At 34.5% G+C, this 13,132-nt stretch overlaps 1 non-coding gene across 1 annotated transcript; it reads left to right on the top strand.

Annotated features, from left to right (window-relative positions):
- Positions 1–12,267: 12,267 nt before the first annotated feature.
- LOC139846187 (small nucleolar RNA R71) lies at positions 12,268–12,374 on the top strand. The gene has a single exon (XR_011758923.1). It is a non-coding gene; the product is annotated as a small nucleolar RNA R71 (small nucleolar RNA).
- The last annotated feature ends 758 nt before the right edge of the window (positions 12,375–13,132 follow it).

Genomic DNA, 13,132 nt, shown 5'->3' on the forward strand with positions numbered 1-13,132 from the left:
TGACGTGTTGATTTTAGTTTTATGCCCATAGGTTAATTGTCCTTTGTCCTGGATTATTTAATATGTCCGTCTGGTTTTTGTCCATAACAGTCCATCAGTCATAAATATAAAGTGCGAGTGTCCTCGTCAAATTATCCTTATACCCGAAGTTTAAATATTCCAACTAATTGGGAACTTAAACTGTAACAAGATTTTAATACTTTGTTTAATAATTACACCAGGATGTCGACTGAGTGTAACCCACGGTTTTAATACTTTGTTATCAATTATGGCAAGTGTCCTTGTACATAATTTCACCCCTGTTTTAATAATTCTAGTGGCTATTAATCCATTCCCGTGTCCGGTTAAATGAACGATTATTCGTACATATAAATACCCCGCTCATCGTGTCCGATCGAGTGTATATGGTTATTTATAGGTACGTCCAATTGTAAATCTTTATATTAAAATTAACAAACTATCATTTAGTTAAACAAATATAAAGCCCATTAATAGCCCATAGTCTAATTTCCACAAGTGTCGTTCTTTTGTCCAAACCCCAATTATGGTACAAAGCCCAATTACCCAATTTTAATCTTTTTATCCCAACATAATGATTACTTCGGATTAAATAAGCATAATAATAACTTAGCTACGAGACATTAAATTAAAAAGGTTGAATATAACTTACAATGATTAAAAATAGCGTAGCGTTACACGGACAGAATTTTGACTTACACCCTTACAACATTCGCTAACATACCCTTATTATTAGGATTTAAAATTAAAATTAAAATTAAAATATAAATATAAATATATACGTTTACATATAGATAGAGAGATTGATGGATGGATTTTACGTTCACCAAACTGCGAATTTATAGGCCTGTGAACTGAAAAAGGAGCTCATGCGATCGCATGAGCTTTGCTCTTCAAGGCCATGCGATCGCATGGCCAGCCGGGGAGGCTCACATTTGGTTGTTTTCTTCTGCCGACGGTTTTATAATATAATATAATATATATATATTAATTTTAAGAATTAATTATATATTATATTATATTTATGTGCATAGTTGACTTGTAATTTTTAGTCCGTTGCATCGAGCGTTGAGAGTTGACTCTGGTCCCGGTTCCGGATTTTCGAACGTCCTTGCGTACAATTTAATATCTTGTACTTTGCGTTTTGAATCTTGTACTCTTGTAATTTTGAGACGTTTCTTATCAATAATTGGAACCTCATTGATTGTATTTTGTACTTTTGAGCTTTTTGGTCGTTTGCGTCTTCAATTCGTCGAATCTGTCTTTTGTCTTCACCTTTTATTATTTAAACGAATATCACTTGTAAATAGAACAGTTGCAACTAAAAGCTTATCTTTCTTGAGGAATAATGCTATGAAATATATGTTCGTTTTTAGCATTATCAAATATTCTCACACTTGAGCGTTGCTTGTCCTCAAGCAATATAGTCTTAAAATACAAGAATCACTTCTTTATTCTTCACACTTTGTACATCAGTGATTTCTTTACGGCGGTATAAACAATGGTAGTAACGATGTGGTTTACAGTCCCACATGACTATAAAATTTAGATCCATTAAGGAAATTGGATCTTTATGAAAACATTTGATCTTTTAAAAATTAAATCTAGTTTTTACCCTAGATAAGTTTTCTGGAATAACCCTTCACCGGTGTTTGCAAAATATTTTTGTGGGCTTGGTGGGTTTTAGATTTGAAAATTTTAGCTCAAAACTTGCGGTTTTGTATCACCCACTTGCTAACCTTGTATTAGGAAAGCAACACGTCCAGTTTACTTGTCCCGTATATTACCTTTCGGTAAACTACTGTCCGGTTGTAAAGGAAAGCGTTGAACAAGCAACTGTTAAGGCAATGTCCCCTGACATGCTTTTAATTATGGTCTATAACGTGTCGGACGCAGTTACTATCCTTTGTAGGAGCAATAGTAAAGCTCACCCTTATAATTTGTCGGTCTGGCACAAGGTCCTGTCTTTAACCATGCTATGCAACCACTGTTCTTACGGTTGACACCCGATTTAGTTCAGATGACCTAATGAATTCCAGGTGAATTCCTAGGATTTTACGTTCAATGGTAATGAACGCATTGAAAATGGGTTTTCAGAAAACAAATCGGTTTATAATTTGATCAAAATATTTTCTCCTTCAAGCTCGAGTTTAGATATCATTGAATTTCATGAGTTTGAATTCTCAATCTTTAAGGTCAATCTCTAGGATTGAGTAATATCAGGCTTAAAAGCAGATTTTTAATCTTTAAGGAGATTATCCTTTCTGGGGATCTGATTCATTAGTCTTATCCAGCTAATTTGCATGGTGCCCCCCATTTTACGAGATAAATCCTTCTCATGGTTAGGATAAATCTGACCACTTGGCAACCCTGTTTAATGCTGAGGTCCGTGGATTTCCTGCTGATTTTAGTGATGACTTTTCTAGGTTTTTCGTCAACCTACAGCTGGTCTGGACGACAACTTCATGACCTAAATCAAGAAGCGCGTTTCTTTTTCGGAAGACTTTACTTCCTTTTAATGATGGAATTGATTCATCGTGTAGATCCATCTCTTCTTTTCTTTCATCGGGTAAAGTAGTTTAGTTTAGTCCAAAGCAAAAGTGTTTTCAGTTATTTGTTACAGAAATATGTGACATATGTTTAAGATAACTTGGTAATTTTTCCCACACTTGGCTTTTATTTTCCTTTTTATTGTCCTCTATTCCATTTTAAATGAATTTTAACATTTTGGTTTGTTTCTCAATTTATGTCCTTTCTGAGGTAACAATAATTTCGGTGTTAACACCTAGTTTTATCGTTCATAAATATGTATAAACATAATTTTGAGTTCATTTAATTGAAAATTTTGAAAAATTTTACTAGAATTGGGTAGTCAGTATATAAGACTAGGGCTGTTCTTTATCATCAGAGAGCACTAGATTCTAATACAACTACTACGTTACTAGTATTTTTAATGGTAACCAAGTGTTTAAGATAAAAATTTTAAAAATCCAAAAGAATTTAACCCCTTCCCACACTTAAGATCTTGCAATGCCCTCATTTGCAAGAAATCAGTAACAATTTAAATTATTGAGGGTGATTAGCGTAAAAATGATTAAATTTTACCAAAGTTTCCAAACATATTGGCGTTTGGTTGCTGAATGATAAATGGTGCATATCATTTGTTCATTTCGTCTGTTGTTACATCACATTTATTTGTCATCTTGTCGTCAAAATTAGTAGCTTTTGCTGAACTTAATGCCAGTCTTTGAAAATGCGCTGTTTTACCCTGTTTTGTACAATTTACAATATACATACATACAAATATAAACATGCATGGCAATTTGAAATGGGACTTAATATCCCACTTTCAAATCCTAAATGTGAAATATTAGTACACAATAATAATAAAAATGATAAAGATTGCATAAGTATATTCAATAACATAAGTTTAAACATGAATAAGTAAAAAGATAAAAACATAAAAATCATATAAATAACCAAATGGAACTAAATCAGTCTGGATATGGTTCCAGTTCATCTCGTTAGGTGGGTTCCATTGTTGGTTATAGGTGTTTTGATAGGCTTGGTTATAGTCATACCGGTTAAAGGGTGGTCGGATATCGGGGCTATGTGGTGGAAAATGAGCAGGTCGAGTAGGTACGTAATTATTTGGTACCTGATATGATAGCTGGCTCATGATTTGGTGCTGATGAACTAACCAGCTATCGTGTTAGCGTCGCCTATAATCCTCGTATACTCGCTCGGATTCCACTGCTCATACATACTATGTCTGGCCGCGTTCGTCATTGCTTCCTCATCTATACGAACGTGGACGTCAAGAATGGCATCTCGAAAGACATCCCTAATGTCTTCCGCCTCCTCCATTTCCTCGTCTGAGCCTCTCTCTACCTGAGGATGAGATCCCTCATAGGGTACCGCCTGGTTACGTCTACTTTTCAATACCTTAGCACCCACATAAACTTTCAATCCTAAGGGCTCAACCTGTTCTCTACAAAGCTGTAATGGACCCCTTGGTTCCTATCAACACCTAAATACTCTCCAATGAGAGTAACAAAAATACCTCCTCCTATTATACTCCCGTCCTGCATTCCCTCTACCATTTTAGATAAATAAAAAGCTACACAGTAAGGGATATTGATAAAGCTTCTAGGATCCCGAATACACTTTAGGTAGAATAAATCATGTAAGGTAATTTTTTCTTTATTATGACCTCTCTGTGTAATCGAGTTAGCCAAAAATCTATGAATAATACGAAGCTCGGCTCTGTCAATATGTGTATAGGAGTGTCCTCCTGCTCGTGTAAAAACATCAAAATGTGACATACGCCTCCAAATGGCGTCAGCGTCAAAGTTACTATCTACCCTTTCACCATAATGAATCAAATTTGTACAATCGGGTAATAGCAACTCACCAGGAGTATATATCTGTAAGGCCCTGGCCATGTCCAGCATAGACATTCTGTACATCCTACCGCCAAGGATAAACCTAAGAAATCTTCTATCATCTATTCTAACTATATTTGTATCAAGTGATACAGTACTCATCAACTCAACACACCATTCCTTATATACAGTTCTACGAATGGTGAAAAGACGTTCCCAATCTGTAAAAGAAGAACTGCCATACCTTTGAACTAAAAGCTGTCTAACACGGTCAGCTAGATGGACCGTTTCCAAAGGGGCCCAATCGATTACCCTTGGCACCTCTACATTTTTTGTTACCAATTTGAATTTGTTCCTTTGATATGTCTCGTAATCTCTCCATCTCCTATCAAATCTCAGATTAGGATGCAGAGTGTGCTCAGGAATCGTTGGGAATTCTACTGGCGGCCTCATTGGGAATACTATGAATTCATCAACAAACTGTACCGGATCATAATAAGGTATGTGCTGATCAGGCTGTTGTTATGGTTCTTGTTCGTGTTGCATTTCTGGTTCTGGTTCTGGTGCTGGTGCTGGTCGTCTAGATGATGATGCTCCTGAACCTCCAGTATCGGCTTTCTGCAAAACACATTAAACACAAAATTTGTGCATCCAAATATGCATTAGTGTTAGCAAAATAACAACTTAAAACAATCACTGTAACATGTTAAATCAAAATTAAACTTATACACATTTTCACAATTTTTCACAATTCTACACTTTTCAAATAACCACATATGAAAATGTATACAAAGTTCATAAGCATTTAACTCAAATAACATGTCAAAATAGTCATTACTAATAATTAAACAAGTCTCAAATGGCAATTACATCAAATTAATCAAGTTCATGAATTTTGGACTTAAAAAGTCCACTTTAATCTCCAAAAATCATGTTTAGGATCAATGTTTGGATCATTTAACTATCTAAACATGTTACACTACTCAATTTAGCAATAATTCATGATAAAAATCTGCCATAACCTGTTTATATCAAAAAGCCCCAAATTGCTCAAGAACACAAACCCTAGATTTCTAAAAAATTTGAAGTATTTGGCTTCAAATCATGTTAAATACCATCAATCTAGGTTATACATGCATAAAATACTAACAATTTAACACTAATTACACTAGAAATTAACAAAATTGCATTAGGTAAAAAATTGGTAATTATCACAAAAACTAGGAATTTATAGAGTTTAGGGGTGTAATTTTTACCATTTTGATGAAGAATGAGAATCTAAGCATGATTAGAGCAAGAAAAATGACGAATTACGATGGAAAAATGATGAAATTTGGTGAAGATTTGAGGTGTTTTTCGTGTATGTGTGTGTGAAGTGGTAAAGAACACAGCTCGCTGGTTGTTTTGAGTCTGGCCAGATTTTTGCCTCCATGCGATCGCATGGAGGTATAGGGAGAATCCCATGCGATCGCATGGGTGCCCGGCTACAGTGATTTCAGCTTTTTTTTTTTTAATATCTTATACTAATTAAAACAATTAAGTAATTAATTTTAAAATTTTGTTTCCCTTGTTATTTAGGACGAGGTCGTTTCGGATCGATGTCCTAGTCCGTTCTTTGACAAAATTTTAAAATTTGTCTTTTTGTAGCGATTGTTTTAAAAGCTAAGATTTTTAGGGTTTTTTTTTTGTTTTTGGCATACTTTAATTCAATAAGATTAAAAATAATGATAATAAAAATTCTCGTCCCTACCTCGGGTAAAGCAATTTCGGTTCAATAACCTAGTCTTCAACTTACGACGAATTTTAAAAATCATATTTTTAACTTAATGAGATAAAGTAAATTTTTGTTTTTAAATTCACACCAAACTTAAAATAAAAATACATAAAATTCAAAATTAATATTAAAAATTCACACCAAACTTAAAATTTGAAATGCATAAAATTAAAAATTCTTATTTTAAAAATTAAAAATTCACACCAAACTTAATTTAAAAATTCATATTATAAAATCACACCAAACTTATATTATATTTTTCAAATATTTACAATTTTAAATATATTATTTTTACAAAGTTTACAATATTAATTTAAGATTTATATATTAATTTTAAAAACATGGTAAAAATAAAATTAAAAATCTTTTTGGCTTTTTATCCCACTTTAATCAATCAAATATTATCAAAAATATACGCCCCTCTTTTCGGTAAATTAATTTCGGTTCCATGGCCTAATTTAACTCATGACGAATTTTTGAAATATTTTGTGTTGATTGATTAAAGATATTTATACCTTAAGAATAAACGTTAAATTTCGTAGTGATGTAATAAATTTTTGAATGATATCAATAATTTCGGTCGCCAAACCTAATTTTATTTAATACCAATTTAATACTTTATAGCGAACAAATTAGCGTTTATTATCAAAAGGTTAAAAATAATATAAAAAAATAAAAACTGTACAGACTTACCTGTGAGATAGTATTCTTAGTTATATGATCTATCCCATTCATAAGATAGTCGGTTTAATTGGTTTTCCATGGCTACATAGGCGTAACCTCGAGCATTCAGTGTTTTTTCTTCTAAACATATGAACGGTCCGTCTCTGCATAAAGTAACAAATTCGGTATTTGAATAGGTTTGATTATTTGAACATTTACCTCCATGTGACCATTTTCCGCATTTGTGACATCTTTCTAGGTGTCGTGCTCTTCTTTTCGCTGCGGATTTTGATTTTCCTTTACCAAATTGTAACTTATTATCTTCGCATCTGGATTCTTTTCTTACTCCGTCCAATCTTTCTCTGATTACTGATACTATTTCACTCGGAAGTGTGTCATTATTACGTTTAGTGATCAAAGCGTGTAGCATTAGACCATGGTTTAGTTCACAGGCAGTCTTCATTTCGTAAAAACCTAAAAAAATAAAAATTCAGAATGGGGGGAGAAGACTAGTTCTTTAGGGTCTGCTAGGGAAAGACCGTTCGGGTTCCATTTTCGAGAACTACACGAAAACAGACAATCTAACTCTAACAGAAATACATATTATCCTTTAAAGACTTGATTCTCCCCACACTTAGTTAGCTGTGGTATCGAAATTGTGATTAACTTCATTGTCGAATTCCATCGGACTATCTATGTAGTGTTTAACTCTGTGACCATTAACTTTAAATTCAATCCCATTTGAATTTATTAATTCTATCGTTCAGTATGGGAAAACTCTTTTGACTATGAATGGTCCAGACCATATTGATTTCAATTTTCCAGGAAATAGCATGAATCGTGAATTGAAAAGAAGAACTCTGTCTCCTTCTTTAAATTCTTTTAAACTTCTGATTCTTTTATCATGCCATTTCTTCGTTCTTTCTTTATAGATTAATGAATTTTCGTATGCTTCATGTCTTAACTCTTCTAATTCATTTATTTGACTTAATCGTAGACGTCCAGCTTCATGTATATCAAGATTACATGTCTTCAAAGCCCAAAATGCTTTGTGTTCAATTTCTACTGGAAGATGGCATGCTTTTCCATAAACAAGTCTAAAAGGTGTGGTTCCAATTGGAGTTTTGTAGGCTGTTCTAAAAGCCCAGAGTGCATCCTCCAATTTAATGGACCATTCCTTCGGATTTGATCCTACGGTTTTCTCTAGAATACGTTTTAAAGCTCGGTTGGTATTTTCAACTTGTTCACTTGTTTGAGGATGATATGCGGTGGAGATTTTATGAGTTACTCCATATCTTTTAAGAATTTTCTCAAGTTGATTATTACAGAAATGAGTACCCCGATCACTTATTAAAGCTTTCGGTGTTCCAAACCTTGCAAAAAGACGTTTTAAAAAGTTGACTACAACTCGTGCATCGTTAGTTGGGAGAGCTTGTGCTTCCGCCCATTTAGATACATAATCAATGGCAACGAGAATATAGAGATTATTATGAGATTTTGGAAATGGTCCCATAAAGTCAATACCCCAAATGTCAAATACTTCACATACTTGTATGACATTTTGTGGCATTTCATCACGTTGACTTATTTTTCCGGCCCTTTGACATGCATCACAGGATTTGCAAAGAAGGTGTGCGTCTTTGTAAATTGTGGGCCAATAGAATCCAGCTTCATAAACTTTTCTTGCTGTTAGTTGAGGCCCATAATGCCCTCCTGTTGGTCCTGTGTGACAATGGTTTAAAATTTTACTACCTTCATCTCCGAATACACATCGGCGTATTATTCCATCTGGACAACTTTTAAACAGATGTGGATCTTCCCAAAAATAATGTTTTATATCACTGAAGAATTTCTTTCATTTTTGGTACGATAATCCTTTTTCAAGGAATCCACATACTAAATAATTTACATAGTCTGCAAACCATGGAATTTCATTATAATCTATCTTCAATAGATATTCATCAGGAAAGTTGTCTTGTATGGCCGATTCATTTAGAACTTCTAATTCGGGATTTTCAAGACGAGAAAGATGATCAGCGGCGAGATTTTCTGCTCCTCTTTTATCTCGGATTTCAATATCAAACTCTTGTAAGAGTAAGATCCAACGAATTAATCTTGGTTTAGCATCTTGTTTCGAAAATAGGTATCTAAGAGCAGAATGGTCGGTATAGACCACCGTTTTTGCTAGAACGAGATATGAACGAAATTTGTCAAAAGCAAAGACAATAGCAAGGAGTTCTTTTTCAGTAGTTGTGTAATTTGTTTGTGCTCCTTGTAACGTCTTACTAGCATAATATATAGGTTGAAATCGTTTTTCAATCCTTTGTCCTAAAACGGCTCCCATTGCAAAATCACTTGCATCGCACATTAGTTCAAATGGTAGATTCCAATTTGGTGTTATCATGATCGGCGCATTAGTGAGTTTCTCTTTAAGAATATTAAAAGATTTGATACATTCATCTGAAAAGATGAATGGCGCATCCTTTTCTAGGAGTTTATTCATAGGAGTGACAATTTTAGAAAAATCTTTTATGAAACGTCGGTAAAAACCGGCATGCCCTAGAAAACTCCTAACTCCTCTAACATTGGTGGGATGTGAAAATTTAGCAATTACATCTATTTAGCTCTATCCACTTCAATTCCTTCCTTCGAAATTTTATGACCAAGAACGATGCCTTCTTTAACCATGAAATGGCATTTCTCCCAATTAAGTACTAGATTTGATTGTTCGCATCTAATAAACATTCGTTCCAGATTAACTAGACATGATTCAAATGTATCACCGAAGACTGAAAAGTCATCCATGAAAACTTCCATGCATTCTTCTATCATGTCGTGAAAAATCGCCATCATGCACCTTTGAAAGGTTGCAGGGGCGTTGCAAAGTCCAAATGGTATGCGTTTGTAAGAAAAAGTACCATAAGGGCACGTGAATGTGGTTTTCTCTTAATCTTCGGGTGCTATTGGAATTTGAAAATATCCGGAAAATCCATCTAGAAAACAATAGTAACTATTTCCGGCTAGCCTTTCCAACATTTGATCAATGAAAGGTAAGGAAAGTGATCTTTTCTGGTGGCGTCATTTAATTTTCTATAATCAATACATACACGCCATCCTGTTACAGTCCTAGTAGGAATAAGCTCATTTTTTTCATTTGTAATGACAGTCATGCCACCCTTCTTAGGTACGCATTGAACTGGGCTTACCCATGGACTATCAGAAATTGGATAAATTAGACCTGCGTCTAGCAGTTTAATAATCTCTTTCTTAACTACATCTTGCATATTAGGATTTAGTCTTCGTTGGCGTTGCACATACGTTTTATGACCTTCTTCCATAAGGATTTTATGTGTGCAATACGAAGGACTTATTCCTTTAATATCATGAATCTTCCATGCAATGGCTGGTTTATGAGCTTTCAACACAGAAATGAGTTGTGATTTCTCATTTTCAGTAAGAGAAGACGATATTATTACAGGTAATTCAGATTCACCATGTAAATAAGCGTATTCCAAATGGTTTGGAAGTGGCTTTAACTCTAATTTTGGAGGTTCTTCTATCGATGATTTGTATCGATATCTGTCTTCTTCTTTTAGCATTTGAATTTCTTCTGTTGTTGGTTCATATCCATTAGCTATAAGTGTAGCTAATATTTCAGCTTCATTAATTGGTTCATTACCTTCTCCTAAAGAACATTCTCCTGTTCCTTGTAATTCTGGAAATTCTTCTAATAATTCTGCATGTGAATCTATAGTTTGAATATAATAACATGTATCATCTGCAGATTGAGGTTGTTGCATTACTTTATCAACTGAAAAGGTAACACTCTCGTCCTCTATACTTAGGGTCAATTTTTTACCGAACACGTCTATCATTGCTTTCGCCGTGTTTAAGAATGGTCTTCCTAATATGAGAGGAACTTGAGAATCTTCTTCCATGTCCAGAACAACAAAATCTACTGGAAATACTAAAGTACCAACTTTAACTAGCATGTTCTCCATTATCCCTCTAGGATATTTTATTGATCGATCGGCTAGTTGTATGCTTATTCTTGTTGGTTTCAATTCTCCAAGGTCTAGTTTAGTGTATAGTGAAAACGGAATTAAATTTATACTAGCGCCTAAGTCTGCCAATGCTTCTATTGAACTAAGACTACCCAGAAAACATGGAATTGTGAAACTTCCTGAATCAGATAGTTTTTCTGGTATCTTATTCAACCGCACTGCTGAACAATTAGCTTTCATAGTAACAGCCGAGAGTTCTTCCATTTTCTTTCTATTCGTGATCAGATCTTTCAAGAATTTAGCATATCTAGGCATTCCTGAAATCACATCAATGAAAGGAAGATTTACATTAATCTGTTTAAACATATCCAAGAATTTGGATTGCTCGGCTTCAAGTTTCTCTTTCTTCATTTTACTCGGGTAAGGAAGTGGTGGTTGGTATGGTTTAACATAAGGTTTAGCCTTAACTGTGTTATCTTCATTAACCTTTTCAACTACCGGTTCTTTTTCCTTATCTTGATCAGGTTGTGGTTCTTGTGGAGTAGGAATAGCTTCATCAGAAGTTACAAGTATTTCAGGTGGTTTAAGTGTTGTACCACTTCTTGTGGTAATGGCTTTAGCTGTTTCATTCCTGGAGTTAGCATTTGTATCACTAGGTAGACTTCCCGGTTTTCTTTCACCTATTAAGCTTGCTAGGTTACTTACTTCTTGTTCCAGATTTTGAATAGAAGCTTGTTGATTTCTAAATGCTTGAGCATTTTGTTCATTGGTTTGTTTTTGAGATGTGAAAAACTGCTTTTGAGTTTCAACTAGCTTCGTCATCATATCTTCTAAATTCGGCTTTTTATCATCGGTTTGTTGTGGTGGTTTGTTTTGAAAATTAGGTCTTTGCTGGTTGTAAGTATTATTGGATACTTGTTGATTGCTAGGACCTTGTTGGTTGTTGTATGGAATATTTCGGTTATAGTTCTGGTTTTGATTGTAAATCGGTCTTGGCGGTTGATAATTATTCTGATAATTATTTCCAGGCCTTTGGTTTATGTATGAAATATTCTCTCTTTGTTCCATTGTTAATTCAATACTGAGACAATCTTTTGTCAAATGTGGTCCTCCACACTGCTCACAACTAATTCATATTGAGTGTATATCTTTAGTCATCTTTTCCATTCGTCTCTCGACAGCATCTATCTTTGCGGAAATGGAATCTAAGTCATGGCTAAAATCGGCTCTAGCTGCTTTAGATGATCTAACGATATCTTTTTCTTGGTGCCACTCATGTGAGTGGGAAGCAGTGTTATCAATAATTTTATAAGCATCAGTTTCGGTTTTCTTCATAATGGAACCACCAGCTGCTATATCTATGTCTTTCCTTGTAGTGATGTCGCATCCTTGGTAGAATATTTGTACTATTTGACAGGTATCTAAACCATGTTGCGGACATCCTCTTAATAACTTTCTAAATCTTGTCCACGCCTCATATAGAGTTTCATTCGGTTTCTGTGTAAACGTAACAATTTCTCCTTGAAGTCTTACGGCTTTAGATGCAGGAAAGAATTGTTTAAGAAATTTTTCAACTAAAACGTCTCATGTATCAATCGCCCCTTCAGGTAACGATTTCAACCAATCTTTGGCTTCTCCCTTTAAAGTCCAGGGAAATAACATGAGATATATCTGTTCATCCTCCACTTCTCGGATTTTAAATAGTGTGCAGATCCTATTAAAGGTACGAAGATGTTCATTTGGATCTTCCTTTGGCGCACCACTAAATTGGCATTGATTAGTCACCATGTGTAGAATTTGTCCTTTGATTTCATAATCTGGCGCATTAATGTCTGGATGAGTAATTGCGTGACCTTGGCCAGTGCGTTTAGCTCTCATTCAGTCTTCCATACTTAAAGGTTCCAGATTCTCCATAATTGAATTTGTTGAATCGGAATCACTAGAGGATTCTGATTTAATGGTCCGTTCCTCAACAATCTCTGTTTGAATGATTGGTGGTTCCGGAGGAAAATTTAATGGTTCAGGATCTATGAATCGTCCCTGAATATTCTCCGGATTCTCAATTGTGAGGTCGGGTTCAAAAAATGGATTATCGGAAATTTGAATTGGAGTACTTGGTCGACTGGATGAAGATTCTAAAGAAAAATCAACGGCGGTATTATTTGCTAAATGTCTTGATCTAGTTACAGGTGGTGAACGTACAAAAGGTGGTAAACGTCTTGCTCGGTGCATTCACTGAATATCCTATTAGTTTTTAAAAATGAAAGAAAAAGTATATAAGTTATCCA

This window comes from Rutidosis leptorrhynchoides, chromosome 4 (assembly GCF_046630445.1).
Source record: "Rutidosis leptorrhynchoides isolate AG116_Rl617_1_P2 chromosome 4, CSIRO_AGI_Rlap_v1, whole genome shotgun sequence".
Taxonomy (NCBI): Eukaryota; Viridiplantae; Streptophyta; class Magnoliopsida; order Asterales; family Asteraceae; genus Rutidosis; species Rutidosis leptorrhynchoides.